Below are 23,748 nucleotides of genomic sequence, written 5' to 3'. Positions count from 1 at the left end.
TGAGGCTTCTTTGTTTTTGTTTTTGTCTATGGCTATGGGAGGTTCTGGGTAGAAAGCCTCCTGGGCTTCCGGCCCGGCAGACAGGGCAGGTACGGAGGGAACGGACACTCACTCCCACGCCGTTCTCCCTCTGCCCAGCCGGGTGGCCCTCCTCCCGCCACCTTGCGCGGCCTTTTGTGGTTGCCCGTGAGACTGTGTCCAGGATTTTCGCGGTCCCTAGAGGAGAGGAGCAGGAAGACGTGAGTCTGCACGGCCCTCCCAGAACGGGAAGGCCTTTAACACTTAAATATACGCTGTAACCCTAGTGTTTTCTCTCTAGTCTTTGCTCAGACTGATGATTTAACACTACATTTAAAGACATAGCCCGAGAAGACAATCTCTAATTTAGTTCAACATAGAGTTACGGCGCACACTGTGTGTGCCCCAGGCATTCTGCAAGGTACTGCGATTTCAACACTTAGAAGAAAAACCACCTCACACGCTAATCGGGGAGACAGACGTGGCTCCAAATGGCTTGGGGTTCCAGGCCGCTGGGTTGCCTGGGCTTTAGTTAAAGCTTGTATAAAATGAGACAGGAATATAGATTGGGAACAGGTAATGCGCCTGTCAGAGAGGCAGGAGCCGGAGAGGAGCGCGGAAGGGCGGGGGGGGGGGGGGGGCCCAACGTGGCCTCGGCGGCTGCGCGGGGATCCCTCCGGCGGCGAACTCAGGGGTGGCGCTCTGCTCGGAGCTCGCCGCGGGCGCCGCCGCTCAGAATGGAGCGGCACCTGGCGTTGCGGAAACAGTCGAGTAGTCAAATTTTCCAAAAGTAAAGGGCGTATGGGCTCAGACGGGCTCAAGTTTAAAGAATATTCACCCGATTGCAAAGAGCTTTTGTTTGTGATAGGAGTTTGGAAATTGTTTCTTAGGACATGGAAGCCACTGGAAGGTTCTTAAGGGGAAACTAGACTGGGTCTTGCGAGCATTTAGAAATATTCTGATGCCAAAGTACAAAATAAATGATTTGAGGTAAAATCAAAAGGGTGAAGATAAGTTAATTTTTCACACACAAAAAAAACTATCTTTCAAATAATTGTCACACACACATAAGGCAAAGATTTAAACTATGCAGCTCTGGCCAGTGTGGTTCAGTTGGTTGGTCACATCGTCCTGCAAACTGAAAGGCTGCTAGTTCAACTCCTCGGTAGGGCACGTGCCTGGGTGGTGGGTTTGGTCCCCAGCTGGGGTGCATGCAAGAGGCAACCGATAGATATTTCTCTCTCACATCAATATTTCTTTCTCTCTTTCTCCCTCCCTTCCCCTCTCTCTAGAATCAATAAAAAAAAAAATTAAAAATGTCAACTATGCAGAAAGTATTTAAGAACAAAAAATATTTCCCCTGTCTGCTCTGGTTAACCCAAAATCCTCCCTTTAAAGGTAACAATAATTGAGATTGTTGAGTATATTTCCAGGAAGAATTTCATGCACCTACCAGAACACGCGTGTATGCAGGTATGCACACATACACAAGCACACCCTTCATTCTTACTTTTTTACCTTTTTTTTGGACTTCAGGTGCAGCGGGTTGAATGAATGTTTCCCTTCGGTTTATGGCCCGCGGTCATCATCGCTGTTCTGTATAATGGACCCTTTTGGTCTTCCCTCTCCACTCCCACCTCCTCCCACAGCCACATGCTCCAAGGTCTTGGATACACGCCTTGAATTTTTGTGTACCCTTATAAAACACTTAGTGTTGTTTGTCATGGATCTTCAATTGACATAAAGAATATCCTTTTTTTTTTTTTTTTTACAATAAACTTCCTTTGCTGTATGTATAACCGGTTTGTATCTTTTAACAGTTGCAGAGAAAAATTTCACAGAATGCACCCACTGTATTTAACTTGGTGATGGATGCGTGGATTACCTCCCACTGCCCACGATGATGAGCAAACACTGCAATTCTTACCTCAGTTACTCTGTGGACTTCTGGGAAGGTTTCCCTGGGATGTAAACCCGAGCGTGGGCTGTCTGGTCCTACACACATACGTGTGCGCACTCGCCTTCACAGGGATTCACAGGACTCCTTCCCAGCGTCTGCCCCAGATTCTCTGTCCCTCTCGGTGTGGCAGACCCCTGTCCAAACACTCTTTGCCCACATTTGGTGTTACCAATAGAATGGACCTAAGGGCTGTTTTATGCTGCATCCCTGTGATTGCTAGAGAATTTGATCATTTCTTCCCATACTTCGCACACCAAGCCTTAAAAAATTAAAAGGAAGCCAACCCGTATGCATTGAATTCCTATTGCACGTGTTACATATTTAATGTTTGCTATCAATTTGTACTTAAAGGCATTACGGTTGTCATTTTCAAGCCAAGGTTTAGATGATGATGTCACTAGTCTAAGTTCACAGAGAGTCCCTTTGTAATGTGACCTGTCTGAACCCAAAGCTTATGACTAAAACAGTTGCTACTCCGAGCACTAAAGTGTCTACTGAATCAGGTCACAGTGGATTTTTCTCTTAGCAGAAGTATGGGAATTCAGTAGGGAAACCAGTGCAACCTCACTGTTCCGCAGTTTCCACTAAGTGAAGCAGCAACTGCGGACGCGGTTACGGCACAGGTACATTCGGTCAGGCTGGCATCTCACGTCTGGCTTCTGAGTCATTCACATCCACTCACAGGCACTCATTGTACCTGCTGTATGCATGGTATTGTGAAGGCTGGTGAACTAACGTGGAAACAAACCTTGCTTTAGGGCACTCTTTGTCTAGCAGAGGATTAAGACAAATCACTGCGATTCCAGGGGGAGACACTGACCTGACCCTTCCATAGGCATCGCTGTCAGACACCGGACATGTCATGGCCCACGTGTGCGCCGCCAGGTGGGGTCAGCTTCAAAGGCCTGTGTTTTTTTTAAATACACTTGAGTGGAAACACTTTCAGATGTTGTAAGAAATACATGCAACAGGTTTTGAGAAAGTGTGGGACCTTCGTGCTTACTTTAATAAAAATTCTACAGGACCTCAAATAGACTGACAAATGAATTTTAAATACTAAGAATGTCATGCATTTAGGACTATCTTCATATTAAGGCAGAAAAATGAATTTGGACCATGAAAAAGATTTTGGAGCCCAGCATGCTGCTCTAACCCAATGTGGCTGGCGGGTCTGTAACTGCCTGAAGTGAGAGAAGCCACACGGAAAAGCCTAACTCGCCGCGGGTCACCAGCCGCCCTGCCCGTGGCCGCGGAGGCTGCCCGCCACGCCCCCGCGTCCCAGCGCAGCCCTGCGGGCCTGCGGAGGGGAGGACCACCCTGAGCCTTCCAAGAGGCGTCAGTCATTGCAGAGTGAGCAACTGCCAAATTAGCAAATGCTCTGATATCTGTTGCTCGGCATCCTTTCTGCTCCTGACTCTGAACATTTTCAGAGACGTTAAAGCAGTAATGAGAGAAGAGTTTCAAATATTCCCCGAGCACCAGGTGCTCTTTATTAGCAGCTTGCATTTCTAGAGTGCTGCATATGGGCCCCAAACCACAGATTTTGTACAGATTCAACATTTAATTTAGTTGTCGCAGAACCTGGAAAAGTAGCTGTTATTATTCCCCTTTTACAGATAAGAAAACTAACCCTGAGGAAGTTTAAGGCACTTGATCAAATTCCCCAAGAAACAGTGGCACATCTAGCCTTGGAACACGGGCTGCCAACATCTAAGTCCCATGTTCTGAAACCCATCATTTTAATATGAATTATAGAAAAGAGGGAAACTTTCCGTTTTCTTTCACAGTCATGTTTATAAGGTATCTACATCAGAACAAATGTAAAATTACACATGGAGAAAATGTAGTCAAAATGGACCAGAAAAATGGACACAAGAACCTCACAAGGCAGAGCACGCCCCTCCCCACCTTTTTTTCCAGCCTTTAATAAATTGTTCTGGGTTGGTAGAGATGGCTTTTCTATTCCAGGGAGACCAAAGCAGGGGATTCGCTTTTAAAAAGTCTATTAGATTAATGGATGAAATACACAGCGGTCATAAATAGGCTTGCTCATTTCATTATTTACAAATACAGGAGGCGGTGCATGGGCAGCTGCCCACCCCGTTTCTGCTGCCTGGTAGAAGGGCTTCCCAGGTCAGCCGGGTAAGGGCTTCGGGGGCCTCGAAACCCACCCATCTCAGGCACTGAGATGACACATTGGAAAGTTAAACAAAACAGCTCTCAAAGTGGAAAATGTTGCTTGAATGTAGCTACAAGGGAAACCAAGAACAAGTGAAAGAGATGCACAAATTCCTTCCTGGGCAGGGCCGCTATGGGGTGGGACCGCAGGAGGGGAAAGGATAGAGTTTCTCAGCATCATCTGTTCAGATCTTCAGAAGTGAAGGTTGCTGGAACTTTTTTTTTTGGGGGGGGGGAGGGCAGATGATGATTCTGAGCCCAGAAAAAATAAACTTTTAAGGCGACAGTGTATGAATTTGTTGATCAAGTCGGTGAAAGTTGCAAGTGGGAAGAAAAGAGCAAGGCAGGTGAAGGGCAGAGGGGTCATCGCCTAATCAGCAGAAGGAACTGCAGCTGAAGCCTGTCTTCCAGACCCCAGGTATATGGACACGTGGAATGCTTGCACACCCAGCCTGAGGTAGGATGGAAATTAATAAATAGAGAGTGACGCAGTCTTTTGGCAGTGATCCAGCTCCTGTTTAATTAGCCAACTATCTCCCTCGGACAGAGGGGAGGAGAAAGGGAGCGGGCTCGCTTTCCCTGTCTAAGCGCTTTCCAAGTTCCCTCAAGATGCCTTTGTTTCTCTCCTTAGCTTATCCCCTTCGTCCTCTTCCTTCCAGGTCTCAGTTTTTACATTAAAAAAAATATTTCCTCGTGTTGGTGGCAGATGTTCAGCACTGTGTTAGTCCTCTTTACATTTAAGTCATTTAAACAGAGAGGACTCCTGAGTACCACACATGTTAAAGAACCACCGTGTTTCAAATGGAGAAAAGAAGAATGAAGTCCTTCCTTCTCCCCTCCCTCCCTTTCTCCCTTCGTTTGTCTTCCTCTCCTTCTCTCCCTTCCAATCTTTTCCCTTCCTCTCTCCCTCTGGGCTAGGCATTGGGATCACGAAGCCGTAGTTTCTACAATGAAGAAGCTTATGGGCAGTAGGTAGAGAAACGGGCAAACCAGAAACAGGATCCATTGTGGAAAGTGCTGTAAGTAGAGGAATGTAGAAGTTGTGAAAGCGCACAGAGGAAGGAAGGATTAGTCACACGGAGAAACGCAGGGTAAGGAAGGGACGTTGCAATCAGATGCACAACTGGTAAAACCTGATGAAGCAACTTCAAAGTTGAGTTTTCGTGTTCGTTTTGGTTTTCTTTTTACCTCTCACATATGAATGAGGAAGAGACGGGAGAGAACAGTGGTGGACATGCCTTTGCATCCAGTTTTGCCAGCTTCTAATCCCAATTCCACTCCTTAGGTCTGTGTGGTTTGGAAAAGTTATTTCACCTTTCTGTGCCTTGGTGTCCTTATCCACAGAACGAAAGATAATGGTGACTTCTTCAGAGGATTATGATGGTCAGAATTAGTAGTAAATATATATGAGTCACTTAGAACTGGTGCCTGGCACATAGTAAGCTATCATTATTATGGGTTTAATCAATAAAATCATTAGTGAGTATATGGAATGCTGTTTTGATTAAATTTCATTACTGATTTTTACTATCTGGCTACTAGCAGAATAAGATTTTATTGATGGCTATTAATCAGTTCCTAATGTATTTTCCAAAGTCATCAAGTTGTTAAAATTAAGAAAGGATAGAATGCTGAAAAATTTGTATCGTCTTCTAAAAAATAATGAATATAAATTCTGTGGGGTTATCCTTCTTGCAAAAGTGATTTAGCCTCAAGATATTATTCCTATGGAGCTTGGCATATACAACCAAGAGTGAAGAAGCTTACCTTTCCTCACCAAACATGGACTCTGCAAATCCAACAATATCGATGTCTTGGCCTTGGGTTCAGAAAAGGTTGGTCAAATACAAAGAGATTTTTCTGCTGTCAAGCTTTTGCATGCTCATGGTTTTACCAATGATTGAGAATGTCCTTTCCCAGCCTCTTCTCTCTTTATTTGGTTAAATTCAGCCAGTTCCTTTGCATTCCTCAAGATGAAAATGGACTCCACAGGCATTGGTGAGCAATGTAGATTTTCCTGAGGCTGGACAGGAGAGCGAGGAAGAGGAAGAGGTACATTATATAGTAAGTAGCTTTGTACAGCAAAACACCCTTTTTAGTAAAGAGATACTAAATCTTGTGAGAGTGTAGTGGGTGTGTGTGGGGAGGGGGGAGAAAGGTGTATGGGAAAGGGAAGGGTGTTGGGGGGTGAAAACACAGGGCGAATATGAAGGCAGACATCACATAGGTTATAGATGACACAAAATAAGTCACTTAGTAATTTGTTTTTTAAATTATAACATATCTAAAGTCTTCCAGGAAAGTCTTACGCAGGATGTATTAGGAACCTGTTGGTTTCAAGTGAAACTAATAATCAAAATGGAAAAAAAGACCCTTTCTTTCTCAGCTTCTATCTGTCACATCTCAAGAAAGTCTCTCATTGGCCATCATTGTTTGCACATCCCTGAGCCAATTACTGGGTCCAGGAATGTGCAGTACTGTGAAGGATCCAGCATAGAATTGCCTCTAGAAAATAATGAAAATTAATTAAATATAAAAATGCAATGGCTTTATTATAGTCAGTTTACTTGTTTGCCTCCCAACTATATTATAAGCATCTTTAGGATACAAATTAAATATTATTAGGCTTTGAAACCTCAGCTCCTAGAATAATATGTGAAATATAATGAGCACTAAATAAATATTTGACATTGAAAGAAATTCATCCAATTCCTTGCCACTTTATTTTTCTAGCTTTGTTTACTTAGGTTGTCTTTACTTATATAGAAAGATTACATACCTTTGCACTCATACATTTTATTATTATCATTCATATGAAACCAGAAAACCATAATACTCCTAAAGCACATTTATACATGTAATGTCTTTTGATATTTACCACAAATTTATGAGATGGCAAATTACATGACTTCCATCTATTAGATATTTAGAATTACACGATTTCACTTTTGGGGGCCTTTATTTTTTGCAAGGAAATTTGAGCCAAATTTAATAACTAACAAAATTATTTTCATGACTGATTAGCTTAGTAGTAGAGATGCAGTGTAATGAAGTGGTTAAGACATCTACAGAGTTTGAGCAGTGTCTAGTGTTAAGAGTTTAGTGTCTGGCAATATTTGATAAATATTAGCTCTTAACTTGCAGCATTTAAAAAATCAGAATTAGCTTATAATAACAGGCAAATATAAAATGAGATTATCAATATATTAAAAATATTGAGTACTATGTATGAGGTGTTGGGAATAAATGTTTACATGTCTTTTCTTACTGACTCTTGGCAAAAAAAACCCTCATAAGGTGTTGTTGTAATTCCTGTTTTATTAATAGACTGACAGGGTAGCTCTATAAATGGTCAAAAGTCACTTAGCTGGTAAGCGGCAGAACTCTGATAGGAAAACAGGCAGTGTAATTACATGGAACTCATTCTAAGCTACTGTATTATACTGATTTTCCAGCAAAAACAGGTACATTGGTCAGAGTATACATATTTGACTGCAAGTTGAATTTAGCTCAAGTGTCCTGGCTAACCAAACCCAGAGGGGAAATAATTTGTGTCACATAATTATTATTTTTTTTGCTGTTGATTATATAAGATTATTTCCTTCTTTGTTTTTCATTAGACACATATAGGACTGTATTCTTTTTTCATGTAAAATTGTCCTTTCGTTTTGTGTGTGCAAACATTTTACTAGGAGCAGCTAGTCTCAGTTTGGACTCGTGCGTGTGTAGATCTGCATAATTTTATCCTCTGTGAAGACTACTTAGTGTTGACATCGCTCATGGAAGGACCATCCAGCTTTTGACTTTTTGACTTTCCACTGTTCTCTGACCTTTTGACTTTCCACTGTTCTCTGACTACAGATTGAAAAACACATCTGACAACAGTCGCAGACGCTGTCCTAATTAATTCACCTTGCCTTAAATACTAAATTGATCAGTCCTGTTTTGTGACAGAAATGTTGCCTGCTCACATCTCTCCAGATGGGTGAAAAGACAAGAGGTCCCAGGAAAGTGCTCCACAGTGTACGCAAACCTGTCTCAGAGTTTAGCCTTCAGTTGAATCCTTCCTTGGCCTTTAAGAGGCTTTGTGGGCATTCACTTGATACTGTTCTTCAATTCAACACCAAAGGAAAATATTTTGCAAATAATTAATAAGCTTTTCTTTGATGAAATATAACTAAAGCCTTTAGTTCAAAAGCACCATGACAGGAGTGAAAAGGCTGGCCAAAGACTAGAAGACATTGACGAAACATGCATATCTGAGAATGACTCATCCAGATTGTATAAAGAATCTTACAACTTAACAAAGAAAAGAAAAAGGCAACCCAGTAGAGACATGGGCAAGACTTAAACAGATGCTTCATAGAAGAAGATACCAAATGATCGATAAACATAATAAAAGCATAATAACATTTAGCCTAATTTGTCATTAGAAAAGTAAAAATTAAATTCACAAAATGATACTCTTTCACATACCCACCAAAGTAGTTAAAATGAGAAAGACAGAAAACAAGAGTTTGGGAGAACTGGGAACAACCAGAATTCTGATATCCTGGTAGGATAAAAAATGTATTAAAATCTCCTAGGAAAACTGTAATAATTTACTAAAAGGGAAATATATGTGTATAGCACAACAACTCCTGTCTTAAGTATACATCCAACAGAAGTTGTGCTAACATGTACCCAAAGAGAAATAGAAGAATTTTAATAACAATACTATTCATAATTAGCCCCAAACTGAAAACAACCAAAAAATCTATCAGAAATAAAATGTATAAATTAATTGTGGAATAACCATTTAATGGCATGGAGATAAATGAACCAGTACTAAATAAAACAATCTGGATAATTTTCCAAAACATAATGTTGAGCAAAGAAGCCTATGACCAAAGAGATCATAATCTATTATTTTATCTAAAGTTCAAAATCAGACAAAACTGAATATTAAGAGAAAGCAGGGTAGTGGCTACTTTTATGCAAAAGAGTTCTGAGAAGGAGAAAAGCCAAGGAGGTCCTCTTAGGTTCTGGGAATGGACTATTATTTCTCAATGTCTGCGTTTACCTTGTAAAAATTAACTGAGCTGAATGCTTATGATCTCTGTACCTGTTATACTTCAATTAAAGGGAAAAAAAACTTGCCTTAAAAATTTATGCAATCACTATATAAGTTTGTCATATATCACACATATTTTAGAAAGGTATCCAAGATTTTGTCAATACATTTATAAAGACAAATTATTTAGATATTATATATCTCTGAATATATAACAATTAATTAATTAAAATTGATTCGTGTCTACTTCTGTATCTGTTGCAAGGACTTTCAGAGTTATTGAAACTTTAATTAGGTAGGAGAAAAATAACTGCACAAATCTCAGACTTTTATCTATGATTATATTTTATATGCCTACAAATGTAATTGTTCATACATACATGTATAAATCCATCTTTTTACTACCTGCAGATCATTGAGTAGCTCATAATGAAGTAGAGAATTTTCCAGAATCCCCTCTATTTTTTTTAACCTCAAAAGTAATGATGAAGGTAGCTCTTAATCGTGGCAATATCAGAAAAAGTCCGGTATCTTCCGGGCGAGTCCCGTCTTAGGCAAAGTGGGCCGTGGCGCGGAACTGGGGGCAGAGGGCATGGACGGCGGAGCCCACGCCCCCTGCCAGAGTGCTATCCCTTTCCCTTTGTCCTCGGGAGGCAGGGCAGCAGGGACCCGTGGCCAGGCCTTCTCGTCCCTAGCACTTGGGCCTGAATCTTCGTATGGCTGCTTTGTGATGTGGGTGCTGAAGAAATTACTTTTCTCCGGAGCCATAGTCAGATTATCGGGATGCTGGAACTAAGCTGATCTGCTTCCTAGGTTTGTGGGGCAGTTAAGTGATGTCATGTAAGGGACCTAGGTTTGTGGAAGGGACCAGGCACAGAGCAAGTGCCACACGCGTTTTATTTCCTGGGCCATTGCCTCCTTTCCTGTTGCAATTATTGGGTTGGCCAAAAATGTCATCAGGCTTTTTCCATACGATGGTTCTAGTAGTGCTTAGTTTCTTTAACGTCATTCGAAACAATTTTGTTAGATTATATTGTGACAGCTGTCTTATCAGCATGCATTAAAAAAAGCTTATTAAAACTGGTGAATTTTTTTGCAGCCATTTTAATATTGAAGATGGAAGAAAATACACAACACTTTTGGTGTATTATGCTTTATTGTTTCAAGAAAGGGAAAAACACAACTGAAATTCAAAGTAAGATTTGTGCAGTGTACAGAGAAGGTGCTGTGAGTGATTGAATGTGTCTAAAGTGGTTTGCGAAGTTTCACGCTGGAAATTTTGTGCTGGACAGTGTTCCACAGTTGGGTAGACCAATTAAAGTTGATAGCAATGAAATTGAGACATCAACTGAGAACAATCTATGTTATAACACATGGGAGATAGCCAACATACTCAAAATATCCAAATCAATAAAGTTATTAGTGAAAATGAAAAATGTGTCTTTTATTTTATGGAAGAAAACTAAACAGACTGTTTGGTTTGTTTATGTATATGTCTTAGCTGAGCAAACATGATTTCAAACATTGTCTTAATCAATATGGATTGTTATGGAATGTATTTTTTAAGATAATTATTTTCTTTCAATACAAAGTGATATGCTGAACACGCAGTTAAGGTTGATTTACTGATCCTGCCATTGTCTTTCACTGATACATGAACAAATTGGAAAGAATCATTATTTTTATTTTTAGTTAAAAACAACATGCTCAGTGGATCTATGCCTCATCCCTTTCCTTCTTTCCCTCTGCTATCATTTGAAATTTAGCTCAATGATTAGAATATGTACAATGTATCACATGCTAAGAAACTTGTTTATATTTAACCTAAGTATCAGTGTTCTGACTGGGTTACTTAATTCTTAAAGATTTTCATGATCACTACTAATTTGTAGAAACTGTAAAAATAGAGAACATCTGTGAAAGTTAAGGACCACCTTTGCTCATTGAGTCAAAAAACAAACAAAAACCAAGGCAAAATAGGATGTTGAATCACATATGAATTGGAAGTGTTCAAAATATAAAAGTGTAAAATACTTAGAACCTAGTTCTTTAAAAATAGATACAAAATGTTTAGGTAGAGTTAAAGATTAAAATGCAATGTTTGATGCTGAAGAAAGATTTTCAGTGAATTTTTATGACTGCTGTGAATCACGCACACACAACGTCCATGAATCTGCCATACTCTATGGGGCCGTAAAGCTATGCTTTGTAATTAGACCTATAAAGCTTGGCTCAGGAAAGTTTAAGCTGGGACTTGCGCTAATGGAGGTGGATGAGATGGTGTAGACTAGCTACCAAAATTCTCTGCTTTCTGAGCAAGGAGGTGCCTTCCCGGTGCTTCAGATCCTTGTGTTCGGGGCCTCCGTGCGGAGCGTCTTTAATCGGCCCGGGCCTCCGGAGGAAGCCAGCAGACAGGCTCCTCCTGCCCGGTGCGGGTACGTGACCTTAACGCTTGCAAAGCAAGGGGGCCCGTTGGCTCCTGCTTCCAAATGCTGGCTGTGTTTTGTGGGCTGCCTTTGAGCTACTGCTAAGGCGTTCCCCAGCCTTTCAAATCCCTGCTGCCCTCGGAGCTCCTGCGGGAGATCCTGGCGGAACAGAAGGATGGGCTGATGGGCGGGCAGGAGGTTCAGCTCAGCTTCCCCACCTGGCGTCCTAACTGCTCCATCTGTCAGTTGTTCCGGGTGGCCGAAGAGGCCAGCGATTCAGAGCTGTCCCCCACGCGGCTCCTGAACATCTCTTTACTCTCCAAGGACCCGACACCTCTGACCGGGGAGAAGGGGTTGGCGCCGAATGCGCCCCAGCCCGAGCCCCGGGGTTTCTGGGCGTGGCCGCCACAGGGCCCGTACGGTGCTGCACGGTGGGGATTTGAGTGAGAACTGCTGCGCTTCTGTCCGTTTTACCACCTTCTCTTTTCCTGATCCATCTGCGTGAGGTTGGGAATGATGTTTATACATTTAAAAGCAAATCAGGCATGAAGTTGATGTTGAGGAGGTATTCCCATAATTGCACAGACAGGAAAGCTGAGTGTTTATCTAGTAAATCTGGCAAGAAGAAAACACAGTCAGGGCAGGAAGATGATCAGCAGAGTGGATCCAAGAAGGGCCCCTCCTGAGGGTTGGGGAACAGAACTGACAGGCCCATACGTGTGCTGTCCTTTTTCTAATCTACCTTAAACCGTCAAGCTTTAGGACTAGGAGTAGCAGTTTTTGTTAGGAATAGTTGCGCACCTCAGGCAGGGGTGCGCATGGAGTTCCTGTGGTAGGTGTCTGGTGCCACATGACAAACAGGAACAGTTAGCCGCTCCAAGCAACACACATGCATCATGTCAGAGGCTCTGCCGTGTGGAGAGCCAGGCCTGGTGGAGCCGGGCCCTCAGCTTAGTGTCTACCAGGCTGCAGTCAAGGTGTCCGCTGGGCTGCGTGGCATCTGAACGCCAAAAGGGGGATCCGACTGCTTCCAAGCTCACTTGTGCTGTTGGCCAAATTCGTCTCCTCGAAGTTGTAAGACTTGGGGCCTCAGCTTCTTGCTGGCTGTCAGCCAAGAGCTTCTCTCAGCTCCTAGACCCACCTGCAGGCCCCTGCTACTGGGTCTTCATAGAAGCATCTCCATTTCCGAGAACAGGGCCGCTTGCTCCTTCAAAGCCAGAAAGCGGGAAAGACAGTGAGTCTGTTAATAGAGTGTGAGTCTTACAGAACCTAATGTAATCATGGGAGTGACATTTGCCATGTTTTATTGATCAGAAGCAAATTATAAGGAGAGGGAATTCCACAAAGAGGTGAACGTCAGGAGTTGGGGATCATGGGGCTTCCCTGGAGTCTGTCCACGGGGTCTCTGCTGCAGAATCCACTCTCACTGGACCAGTTAGTCTGCTCTGTGTTGTTTGTGGCCAGAAATCAGGCTTTGGTTCCAAGGCCGTCCATGTGCAAATGTGCAGTCAGAGGTGGCCATAAAACTAAGTTCTGGCTTAGGGAAATGTGGGCGGAATTGAAGTTCATCCCTTCTCAGCCTGGCCCTCAAAACTCTCCATTGAAAATCCCTCTCTGTCTACATCCTTTCTTGGATAGACAGGACAACAGGAGCCCATAAGAGGGCAGGGACACAGGGCGGGAGGAGATCCTTGAATAACTGTGTGGAACAAAGTGGTGACCTGTCCGTCTCCACTGGACAGTGATGTGACCAGAAAACGAACTATTACTGTGTTAAGTAAATGACTTTAAAAAAAAAAATTCCCATTCTCATTCCTTAATTCAAGTATCTTTTTACATTTCTGATTCAGAGCTCTCTGGGAAAACCCTGAGCTCAAAAGAGTTGTGATAGAAATGCTTAAAATTCCAGACTGCGCCTACATTCCCTCAGTGTGCTCACTACCATTCCCGTAGCATCTGTCAAAACAAAAGTCCTCTGTGAAGGAGGAACGCAGAACCCTTTAAAATATCAGTGTGCTGGACAAAAGTAATGGGATGGTAACACCCAGGGGAAAAGAAGGGATGGCAGAGAGACAGGAGAGAGAATCTTACAAATGTTTATTGAGTATCCACAGGTGTCCGGCACTGTGCTCAGCCTGGTACAGAAAGCACACTGCGCTAACATTTTACTCTTTCAGAAGTGAAGCGACTCCTTACGCAAAATGCACACATGTAAGGGCTGACGTTTTGTTCCCCACGAAGCTGTTTTAGTCCTATCTTGGAATCCAAGAAATAGGGCATGAGGCTGTTCCTGCAGTGTTTCAGTCACTCCTCTAAGAGACCCTGTGATATGATGTTAACCCCATTTAACTCGCACTCATTCTTCAGTTTAATTATCTGGGTAATTTATCTCCTCTCCCACATTAGATCATCTTCCCTGACTAATGACTCACACAGTGCCATGCATCCTATCTCCCCAAGACCTCCAAGTTATATTAGTAATTATAGTTATTAAATTATTCAATTTCCTTTTATCTTCCTCACTATCCTGCAAGATCAGTGAGGACAGGGACAGTGGCTACCTTTCCTCCGTTTTAGAATCCTTTGTGCCCAGGCCACCACTGACGTAGAGTTTGTGTTCGTTGAATGGCTGAATAAATGTGTAATGGAGTGATCAGTTTTCTGATAGTGTGGGAAAAGGAGGTCTCTCAATACCACCGGAGTTGGTGCCACGAAGTAACTGTCACCTGACTGCACCCCTTCTCCTGTGGACTGCTCCTGCCTACCCACGTGAGTCATGGTTGGGACCGCCTGGCCATTGAGCGGCTCAGGGGAGAAACCCATGAGGGGACCAAGCTTCCACGCAGCCACCCGCTCCTGTGACCACCCATGCAGCTCTTGTAGACATGACTGGCTTCAGAGAGAGTCTGGAGGGTAAGAAGGAATTTCTGTAACTGCGGCAGCACAAGCAAATTAGAATTCACTCAAAAGCAAGATCTTAAAACTCTCTCCATCATTATTTTTAATTTTTAAGGACCACCTTTCTCCTTAAGCATCAACCTCTTAAAAATTCGCCCTTGTCTCCTTTCCACACATGCCCTCCCTTTCTTGTTATTTCTCTGGCACAAAAAGGTACCATTTCTTTTTCTCTTTATTTCATTCTATTCTTAGTCCTCAAGGTGTGGGCCTTGCCTTCTACTTCCAAGGAAGATAATTTCCAGAGAAAACTGTGTTTCTTACTCAAAAAGGACTTGACTATGTTGCTGATAATACTTTGACTCCCTCCTCACACACATAAGTTATTTCTTTCTACTCCACCAGAGAGCCCCCCAAGTGCTTGAGTTGCGTCTTCAGTGCCGACATGTGCTTCTCACATGTTCCGTTACTGTTTGTGCCAGAATTACTCGAGAGCCTTGCTAATGCCGATTCCTGGGCTCCACTGCATTCCTACTGAATCCAGATCTCGGAAGGATTCTGGATTCTTCATTTTTAACAAGCCCCCAGATGATTATTATATACACTGATATTTGATTTTTAAAAACCCAACAAGTTGACCTTGGACTTGCTTTCACTTCATTCCTTACCCCATTGAATCTGTAGTCAGTCCCATTATTACATTTACCTTCTTGGTTTCAATTTAATTTTCTTGACCTCCCAAACTTATCTTGACCTCCCTATACCATTTCTAAATATGTAACTTCTTTTCAGCTGGCTCCTTTCCATGGATAACTAAATAAGAGTGTTTCACCTCTTGAGAACTGAAACAACCTTCCTGACCTCTGCCAACCACCACCTGTCTTATTTCTCTCCCTACATGAACAGATCAACTTCGCAGGAGAACTGTCTGTTCTCTGTTGTGTTTTCTGCATATGCTTTTTCCTCCTTTGGTCCCCTGTCCTTTGGCTACCTACGCTGCTCTGAAAAGACTCTTACCAATATCTCTGATCAAAGTAAGTATTATTTTTCAGTTTATGGTTTGATTTTTTGTTTAACTTTTTCTTTGCACCTGCAACATCCAATCTCGCCTACTTCTTACTTTCTTTCCTCATATTGGTTGTACTGTCTCTATCTTCTTTATGATTCTTCTTCCCTTACCTGAGCCTAAAGTTTTGAACTTATTAGGATTTAGTCTTAGACCTCTTTCCACTTCCACCTTGTCTAAGTTTGTTTTCCCCAGAATGAGCATGCAGATTATTTGTTAAGTATTGTTCTTGGAGTCAACCCTCTGCAAGGGAAGAGAAGGAATCACGTCAGGTTAAGGGGAAAGCTGAGCTCTGATGAAGGCCAAACCTTAGTCTCTGCCAACAATATGAGGAACTCGGAATCTAGAATGGCTCTTCAGAGCTGTTCTGGGTTGCGTCATGATGCCGTGGTCCTTGTATTCTTTCATATGAGTCATTGGCAAAAGGACAACTTAGATGTAGGCATGACCTTGGGTGAGCAATTCAGATAAAGCAGATAAAGCAATTCCTGAAGTAGCTGACAGCTAAGGGCTGCCAGCCAAAGACACTTCCAGCAGCGAGGACAAAGAGAAGTTTGCTTCAAGGGGTTCTCACTTAAAGGTGACTTATTTTAGTGAACCCCATATACAGCATGTTTTGTTAGCGAGCAAATTTATTCAGAGTTAACATTTTGTTGACTTCTCTGAGCTCCAGCTCCACATACCCAGCTATCTACACACCACCCTCCATCAAATTGCCTCACAGCACTCTTTCCTTCTCTTTATAACAACTGAAACTATTTTCAAATACACATTTATTTGTAATTAATGGCTTTTTTTTACATTAATGGCTGTTTTTGCTTACAATTGTATCTTCAGTCTCTGGTATGTAAAAGGAGAACAGCTCTAACAACTCCCTACATCAAAAGGTAAACCAAATGATTTCCAGGATAAGTGTTCTTCATGGATGGCTCTTGTATAATCAGCTAGCAGGTAGGGGTTATAATGGTTTTCAAGATATTTAAAAACCCATCACTAGATTGTATGTCTGCATGGGAGTGGAGTGTAGGCAAAAAAATTGGTCATAGAAAAAGTAGAAAATGCAAAGCTTCTTACACAGGCTAAGCATTAAATCCAGTGTGTGGGTGTGAGAGAAGTAAATTACTTGTAATACCTAAGAATCTAATAATTTCAGATGAAAGAAATATTAAGGCAATGTAAAGTACAGTGGCCCTCAAAATAATATTCTTTTGTTCAATGTTGTTATCTTATAACGTTGGTGAGAAAAAAAATTGATTCCTGGCCGCTGGCACTGTCTGTGTGGAGTTCGCATGTTCTCCTGGGTCTGTGCGGGCTTCTTCTCGGTCGTCTGCTTTCCTCCTGCATCCCCAAGACATGCACGGGAGGTGAGCTGGCTGCCCCGTCTGAGTGAGCGTGGGGTGTGTGGTGCTCCCTGGCACGGGGGGCGTCCTGCCCAAGGTTGATTCTCACTGGGCCCCCTGAGCTTCAGGAGGAGCCACTCGTACCTCTGAACTGGAATCAGGGGGTTGGAAAATAATCATCTTTTTTGTTTTTATTCATCTTTATTAAATATATGTATAGCTCACATTAATTTCAATGTTAAACATTAGAAGTGCTTTGGGTCTTGTCTTAGAAATTTGGTGATGTTTTTCTGACCAGAAATACGCTGCATGAACTCAACTCTCGTTTATATGAATTAGCCTATGGTAAAATTGGTTTTGTTTACTTCATTTCACTTAAAGTTGCAGGTTCTAAGAACTGAGTGTTTACATTAAATAAGGACTTACTGTAGCAGGCCATGATTTTTAAGTTAATATTATTCATTTTGGGAATATACCATTTAAAAATGTCATGACTATAATTTCAATGTCTTTAATCATTCTGAAATACCTAGAGATGAATAGAAATTTTGTGTCATAAAGATGGAAATAATCAAATCTCATAAAAAGAAGAGGTATACGAATGAAATCAAAGTCAGTAAAAGTGACTTTGTGTTTCTATCAGATGAGAGCAAACTGGTGCAGAACTGACCCCTGGGGTAAGCAATCTGTAAAGTTTAGCTGCTCCAAAAACAACTGTTCTAGTCATGGGAAAACAGAGAGCACAACACTGTGATATCTGAGAAGAGGGAAGTGAGGGAAACAAACAGGTGAGCTCTACCATTACAAGGTGAAAATAAAAAACAGATTTGAAGAAATTTCTGGGCTGCAGCTCAGGGCAATGAACCTCTGATGGAATCTAGCGATCTCATTATGCAGAAATGACAGAGATCAAAGTTCAAGAAGGCCAAAATGGCTGGAATTTTGGGGGAAATGACCCAAGATGTAGAAGATTACATAGAAAGAATTTCTGGAAATGTAAATAAAGATCTTCATGGGTCTTCGGTTGAAGCCTCTGAGCATGTGCAGGGTAAAACCCAAGATGCTAGATAAGAACAACTTTTGAGGAAGGAACAGTTACTGGAAAGCTCTAAGGGGCACAGCTTCCAGAACTCATGGGCCTAAGAAACACTCAAGTTCTTCCAGCTAAAGTGGGAAGACCTCGTTGAATAATAGGGAATCGAGTGGAGATCCCAGAATGGTGACATATTAAAATACAACTAAATTAACCTCAGGAAGAAATACTCCAGACCCACGCTAAATAAATTCAAAAATAAACCTTGAAAGGGTGAACCCAATCTGCAAATAACCTTACTATCTTCCAGGCAAAGCTCAATATTCCTTTGTACTGGAAGACAAAAACGCCCAGTGCTTAACACAAAGTTTGTAACATTCAGTACCCAAACACAAATTTTCTAGTCGCATGAAGAAGGAAAATATAACCTGTAATCAGGAGAAAAATAAGTCAGTAGAGACAGATAATGAATTGATAGAGGTGATGGAATTAGCAAAGAAAGACATTAAAACAGTTATTATTAATATGTTCTATATGTTTAAAGATCTAAAAGAAAACATAACATATAAAAAAAGAAATAGAAGATATGAAACAGATTAAAATGATACTTATAAACATGAAAAGTGTAATATCTTTATGCAAATTTTACTGGGAATAATATATGATTGTGCATTATAGTATGTATTATATTAGATACCACTAAAGAAATACAAGATTTTAAGACATTCCAAGACAATGGAGTCTATTTCAAGTGAAACACACATATACACACCCAAAAGGGCTATAAAAAAAAATGAGTAGAGCTTGGGAGACTTATGAGATAACATCACCCAGCCCATTATATGTGCAATTGGAGGGCAAGAAGAAAAGAAGTGGGGGGGCCAAAAAAATTTTTAAAAATTATGGCCTGAAAATTTTCAAATCTGAAAACAAATCTATAAACCTAAGGAACTAAAAAGTTCCATGAACCCCAAGGGGAATGAGTACACACACATAAATCCATACTTCACCACATTATAATCATGTTGCTGAAGATGAGGAATAAAGGAAAAAAATCTTAAAAGAAGCTAGAAGAAACATTCATACATACAGACAGACAAATACAGTTACAGCAGATTAAATTCCTCAGCCTTTCTATCAGAATAAAGGCTCATTCTCACTACCTTTATTCAACATTTTACTGGGCGTTCCAGCTGGTACAATCAGGTAAAATTTGTAAGAGAATAAATGGATAAAGATTGGAAAGGAAGAAGGAAAACAGTTACTTTTTGAAGTTACCTCAAATATGCATAATAAAAAAATTAAGAAGTCTATATAAAGAGATACTAGAACTTACAAGTGAGAGAGCAAAGAAGTTCAATATAAGAAATTGTATCCTATATATATAAACTATTGAAAGATACAAATAAATTATAATATTAGTAATAGCTTATAAATCATGATCTAGTTGTAGAAAAAATTAATAAATAATTTGTGCAGGACTTGGTAAATAAAATTTCAAAATATTGCTGAGAGAAATTTTTAAAATTTTTAAAAGAAATAAACGGAGAAAAGTACCATGTTTGTGAATTGAAAGATTCAACATTGTTGAAATCTCAATTGTCCCCAAATTGTTCTATAGTTTCAGTGTAATCCCAATCAATATCTCTGCAGGCTTTTAAAATCTTTACTTATTAATTTATTGGTAGAAATTGGGAAGCTGAAAGCAGAACTTAAAACTATACAGATATGAAAAAGATCTAGAATGGCTGAAACAAATCTGTAAAAGAACAATATTAGAAGGTTTTGCTATTTGATTTCAAGCCTTACTATAAATCTAAAAAAATCAAGAGAGTGGTGTTGGCGTAAGGACCGACATATAAGTCAATTCAACAGAATAGCGAGTCTAGAAAGAAACCCTCAATCTGTGGCCGATTGCTTTTCAACAAAAGGGCCAAGGTAATTCCACAGAGAAAGCAGTCGTTTCCAAAAATGATGACAAACCTAAATGAGCCTTGACCTTATGCCATTATAAAACAATTTCTTGAAATGTATTATAAACCTAAAAGTTTATATTGTGTTATAAAAACTAAAACTAAAATTCTTCTAGAAGAAATAAGAGAAAATCTTCATAGCACTGGGATGGACAATGATTTCTTAGATAAAATGCAAAATATTAAAACCAGAAGGGAAAATTAAATTTGACATCATGAAAATCATGAACTTCTTTTGCAAAAGCACAATTAACAAAGCGAAAAAGCAAGCCACAGGCTCAGAGACACTATTTTAATACATAATATTTGAAAAGGACTTGTATACAGAGTACATAAAGAAGTCTTACTTTTCAAAAATAGGACAACCGTCTCTGGCCAGGTGACTCAGTTGGTTGGAGTGTTGTCCCATACACCAAAATGTTGTGGGTTCAATCCGCAGTCGGGGCACATACCTAGGTTGCGGGTCGCGGATTTGAACCCCTGTTGGGGCGCATATAGGAAGCACCAGATTGATGTTTCTCTCTCTCTCTCTCTCCCCTTACCCTGCCCTGCCTCCTGCCTCTCTGTCTAAAATCAATAAACATGTCTCTGGGTAAGGAGTAACAAAATAGGATAACCAACTCAATAAAAATGGGAAAAAGATTTAAAGAATTTACAAAAGAAGATATATAAACAGGTAATAAACTTGTAACCACATGCTCAACACCATTATTAGGTAGGGAAGACAAATTAAATTCATATTGAAATAGCACTACTCAACCAGTTAGTTTCTGAGAAGTCCTTGGTCTTTGGATTTGGGTTCCCATGTAACTAATGTATCCTTCCTCTGTTTGTAAGAATTTGTTACATCTTTGTATTTTATAATACTTTGACTATGATGGGTTTTGGCATTTTTTAAAATAGTTATACACTTTGAGGTGTGCTGACATGGAATTTATAAGTTTATACATTTTACCAAGTTTACTGTTACCCCATACTCTGTGTTTCCTCCGTATGAACCTCCTTCACCTTTATACATATAGGTCTTTTAATATTGTTTCACGGGTATCAAGATTATTTTATTTCAATTTATTTTCTCTCAGATTTCTATCAATTGATTTTCAAGTTTACTATCTCTTTCCTCTGTAATTTTTATTCTGTTCTCTTAAGATTATGGATTTAAAAGTTTTATGTATTTTATTTTTCAGTTATAGGAAATTATACATAATTGTTTTATTTTCTATTTCTCTTCTGAGAGTTTATACATTTTTTTATTCACTACAGGTGTATTTTCAGTGAAAAAATATATATAAAATATATAATGGTTCCTTTAAACACCTAATCTGACAAATCTGACATCTAGGTTTCTTGATGTTGGCTTTTTTTTTTGTTTGCTTGTTTGTTTTTCACTTATGATTCCACTCATATGTGAAATCTAATAAACAGACTGAACTAATAGGTACAATAGAGACAGACTCAGAGACAGAGAGCAGGCCGACACCTCTGGGGGTCGGTTAGGAGGTGGAGGGATGGAGCGTAAAAGAAAAAGGATTCATGGACACAGACAACAGTGTGGTGATTGCAGGGGGGACAGTGGGTGGAGGTGGAAGAAGGGACAAGGGGACAAGTGGTAATGAAAAAATACAATAAAAATAAACTATTAAAAATAAAATAAAAGAAATAAAAATAAAAGAAGTTATGGCTGTGAAGTCATGAGCAAGGTCAGATCTCCTCCTCCTCTTGACAAGAAAATACACCGGTCTTATTTTCCGGGCTCTTCATAGGTTGAGTCATTTTAGATTTTATCCTGGACATTGAGAAGTGAAGCTGTGAAGACTCTGGATACTGATATATTCCTCCGAAGAGGGTTGATATTTTATTTTAGCTTAGTTGGCAATTGAGCTGGTTATACTCAAACTCCACATTTATTGTCACTTTGGTGGAAGGCAGTTTAAATCTGTTCTTTAAGTACCAGTTGCAGTCTCCCTTACACGGGTGTGGTTCAGGGGTCAGTCAGAGAACTGGAAAGATTTTACATACAAAACTTGGAATTTCTCTTTTAGGCTCTCTCGCCTTCAGTCCTCTCCCCACATTCTGGTGGCTGCAATCGCTCCAAGTTTACCCCTGTTTCTTCAGGTTAGAAACATGATGAACCCCAGTATTAGCTACCCTACGGCACTCCCCGACCGTGGAAAGCTGAACAGACTGGGAAACTCAGCTTTTACAGGTCCCTTCCTCCTCCTGAACTCTTCCCCAATCTTCCCACTTTTATTCACTCCCTAGAAGTCTCAGGTAACGCGTGCGCGCGTGCGTGCGTGCGTGCGTACGTGCGTGTGTGTGTGTGTGTGTGTGTGTGTATGGAAAACTGAAAAACAATGCACTAAGGTATGGGTTAGCACTGTGGACAACTGGGAATAATGCCTCTGAGAAAAATCTGTAGAATATGCCTGAGAATTGTCTCACCAAGGCCTGGGAAAGCTGAGTATTTATCCAAAGAGATGGTGGATTCACGGGTTAGAGGGTGCACCTGGGCGTATTCATCCCCGGCACGTTTGGACTGTCCCAGGATTGGGGCTGTGTAAACCCTCACAGCACCAGGAAGCAGCCTGCAGGCCGAGGAACGTGGGAGGGGGAGGGGAGCCATCAGTTTACCAGGGCTGTCAACTGCCAGGACAGGGGAATGGCCAGGTGCGCCGAGCAGTGAACTTCGCTAGGAGGCGCTACACGCACGGTTCTACGGGGTTTTCTAAATAGACGACCGTACTATCTGTAAAAACAAAGTCAGTTTTAATTATTCTTTCCCAAGGTGTATTATTGTATTTTCTTTTCTTGTTTCATTTCACTAACTAGGACTTGCAGTATGATGTTGCAAAAAAGTGACTAGAGAAGAAATCCTTGCCTTATTCTTAATATTAGGGGGAAAAGCGTTCAATTTCTCACCGTTAGGCGTGATATTAGCTGTAGATTTTTCGGTAGATGTTTCTGGCAGGTTGAGAGAGTTCTCTTCTATTTCTAGTTTGCTGAGAGTTTTCTTTTTTTTAAAAAAAATGAATGGGTGTTGGATTTTGTCAAACGCATTTTCTATATCTATTGCTATGGTCATATGATTTTTCTTTGTTAGCTTGTTGATAGGTAAACAACATTGATTTTCAAGTGCTGAACTAGTTTTGCCTACTTGGGGTAAATCTTATTGGTCGTGGGTATGTGATTCTTTTTACACATTGCTGGATATGATTGCTAATACTTTGTTGAGGATGTTTGTGTCTATGTTTGCGACAGACACTGGTCAGCAGTTCTCCTTTCTTGGACATCTTCGTCTGGCTTTGGCATTCAGGTGATGTTGTCCTCAGAGACTGAGCTAGGGAGCACTTCTTCTGTTTCTACATTTTATAAATTGTCGTGTGCAAAGCTGGCCTAATTTCTTCCTTAAATGTTTGGTAGCATTCAGCAGTGAAACCATCTCAGTCAATGCTTTTCTCTTTTGAAAAGTTTTTGATTATGGATTCACTGTCTTTGACCTCCTTTATACTTTATTTGAAAGTGGAACATTGGGTAATTGGCACTAAGATAGTCTGAGGTTTGATGTCCATCTGCCAGGACTTGGGCCTTGTTTAAAGTTGGCTTCCCTATAAGTAGGAGAGGCTCATGTTCCCCCGATGTCATTTTTGGTTATTTGTTTCCCTTAGGGTCTTTGTGTATCCCAACTACTCTTCTAGCAGAATCTGTCGTATGGCTTTTCAGCTGCTATCTGCTCTTGCTCTACGTGAGTCCTGTTAATGTGGTAGGAATGTGCTGGGGGGGAAGCATTCCACAACTGCAGGGTTGAA

This window comes from Pteronotus mesoamericanus, unplaced genomic scaffold (assembly GCF_021234165.1).
Source record: "Pteronotus mesoamericanus isolate MK-2021 breed Mesoamerican mustached bat unplaced genomic scaffold, CSHL_Meso_final contig_502, whole genome shotgun sequence".
In the NCBI taxonomy this organism is placed as follows: Eukaryota; Metazoa; Chordata; class Mammalia; order Chiroptera; family Mormoopidae; genus Pteronotus; species Pteronotus mesoamericanus.
This window is presented reverse-complemented; position numbering follows the sequence as displayed.